The 2,856-nt window shown below is 34.7% G+C and overlaps 1 non-coding gene across 1 annotated transcript; it reads left to right on the top strand.

Annotated features, from left to right (window-relative positions):
• Positions 1–985: 985 nt before the first annotated feature.
• On the top strand, positions 986–1,057 carry Trnar-acg (transfer RNA arginine (anticodon ACG)). Its single transcript has one exon. It is a non-coding gene; the product is annotated as a tRNA-Arg (tRNA).
• The last annotated feature ends 1,799 nt before the right edge of the window (positions 1,058–2,856 follow it).

The raw sequence follows: 2,856 nt of genomic DNA, 5'->3' as shown, positions 1-2,856 counted from the left end.
AATCCGGAACATTGGAATGGTCAGAGCTCAGCCAATAAGAATGAGCAGCATTAGTCTGGAGAGACTTTATTATTTTTAAATCGGAAAAGTGAAAGATTATGCTATGTCTATGAGTTTATGATCCAGTTACGAAAGGTGCGAGCATAATATATGTATAATGTGTATATTTTCACACGGTGTTGACTGGGGGCGGTAGGAGGACTTGGTATTTCAAGGGAAAAATAGTTATATACATATTATACTTATTCAAATAGGTTGATCTGATGCTACCAGATCAGGCTGTCTGAAGATACCAGCTTCTAAATCTAAAATGCACCAAACACACGTGTTATTGTTTTTTCTTTTCATTTGAAAAACTTAATGTTTTGCAAACTAAAAAAACAAAAAAACAAATTTCTAGAAAAAAACCAAATAAAACACCATGAAAAAATGTTGATACACCGGAAAACAAAACAATCAAATTAAACATAATGAGAAGACCTTTTTCCCCAAAATAACTGTATTCGGCATTAAATAACAGCAAATTTGGTTTTAATTGTTATGTTTAATATTCAGATATTTTCTATAAAACTCATTGTGATTTATGAAATCTTCAGAAACGTCTAAACATATCTATTAATTAAAGTTCCGTGCGTTATTTAAGCACGCAAAAAGGATACAAATAAGACTGTTTTTTTCTTAGCATTAATTTAAACACGACGTTATTTTTGCACCATTTATTTATGTGTGTGTGTATATATATACCAATAAAACTTTCGAACGAATGCACCGAATTGAAAAATTATCTTCTTTCCTGAAAGGTGTGAGTCTCTAGATTGTCCTTATCTATATATGGTTCGTAACGAGCAACGCCGAGTCACAAAAAACGCCCAAAATAAGAGTTTTTGGTCCGTTTCGTGCAACTGTCAAAAAGTTACCTGCCCATGTCAACGGAATTTAGCACTGTCTGTATAGAGTCGCGGTAACATTTTCCGGCATACGCGCAGGACTTGTGGCGCAATGGATAACGCATCTGACTACGGATCAGAAGTTACAGGTTCGAATCCTGGCAAGTTCGTAATAATTTTTACCATCATTTTATCCAACGTTTACTCATTATCCTTACCCCTAGTTAAGGTATTTTTGTCTTTTTTAGTGATTTTGTTTTGTGCATATGGGAATTTTTTTTTTGCTACTAAATTTTTTTGTAATGAGGGGTATCTGAAATGAAATAATTTTGAAAAGTTTTGTCAGCAATGCAACAAAATATGCGTAACACATGCTAAGTTTCATCTGTAATTCTAGGCCCTAAACTTCAACCTCTGTCCCATCGCCGAAACGTAGCATCCTTGTACCTGTTTAACGGGTATTTCAATAGCACGTTCTCTGACGAACTCAAGCACCAGTAATCCCTCGACGACGATACGTTCGACAAACCCGACAATCAGCAAAATCTCACCCTACACTGTAGAGGTCCCTAAATGCCGTCAAGCCTTCTACTCGATTAGCTTTTTCTCTCGAACTGCTTCACTTTGGAATTACAATTGCATTATCTTTGACGTTTGAAATTAGGCCAATGTTCGTTATTGTTTATTATTATCGTCCGTACTATACTGACTGTACTGACATGCAGAAATTCAAATGTAATGTGAACAGACATCTCGCTGCCCAACTCCACAAATAATAGTATCCCTGCAAATCTGGCCCCAAATAGTAACCCCTCATGACTGGTCTGTGCTTTGTTTGGGGTGAAATACTACTACTACTACTACTACTAATAATAATAATAATAATAATAATAATAATAATAAAAACAGTTTATAGGCTTCTTAAGAACCTTCAGAAACCTGTACTTTTAATACGGTAATGACTTTCCGGACAACTTAATATAATACAGACTGTAGACTGTTTGTCAATTAGTCGATTAGATAAAATTTTCAACTGGCCCATAAGATATTTTGTTTTTCCATAGGTCTATTCGTAATAGAATTGTCATTGCTAATAATGCAACATTTTGTAGAATACACCCGCCACCAAAAATGCACAAAATGTGGCATGTAGTATATAAAAAAGGTTGCATCATATATATAAAAAAAAAAACTTTTTCTTTACCTCTTAACCATTATAGACCACCTAACAAGGCATATTGTCACTTAGACATAAGGGGCTACTGTGAATATGGCCAGATTTATTGGTGGGATCTTAGGTGAAGATTGTTTGTTTCATGTTATATAGTGTTTATTCATGTTGGAAACCAGTTAGTAGGGGGGTTCATCAATTATACCGTCCTGGGAAGGAATACATTAGATTATAAATTTTTGGGGCATCTATAGACTTCTGCAAAGAAGTGGCGGGATGTTGTTGCTTCCATAAGTAGGTTGAATCTGTTCATCTCATTGCATGAAAAGATTGTTGCCCTTATATTTCTGCACATATCTAAACTCAGACACATACCCACTATTCCGCGATACGTTCAACAGTGGCGTTTATTCTATCTTTTATATAATCTAAACTTAACTCTAAGCCGAACTCTATCCCTGATCCAATACATATGTCTAGACACTATTTACAAAAGTAGGTTAAGGGGATGTGTGTGCATTGCACATTGTTTTCGATATATATTTTTTAAACTTATTTTTTGCATCAATAGCACGGCTTTTTTACAACCGACATTCGATCTCTTAGAATGATCTCATATATCGTGTGACTATTTATATCCTTGTGATACTATCGACGTCCCCCCATTTTAGTCTTAAGAATTAAAGAATAGTAAAATATAAAAAAGAGAGGAAATAAGTTCGTCAATAGAACAATAGAGAGGAAGTCGTTCACCAAGGTACGCAAAGGAAACTGGATAAGATTGTTAATCAAGGTGTG

Source organism: Euprymna scolopes, chromosome 8 (genome assembly GCF_053919585.1).
Source record: "Euprymna scolopes isolate OS-2025 chromosome 8, ASM5391958v1, whole genome shotgun sequence".
NCBI lineage: Eukaryota > Metazoa > Mollusca > Cephalopoda > Sepiida > Sepiolidae > Euprymna > Euprymna scolopes.
Note: the sequence above shows the minus strand (reverse complement) of the source record. Positions and strands in the feature narration are given on the sequence as shown.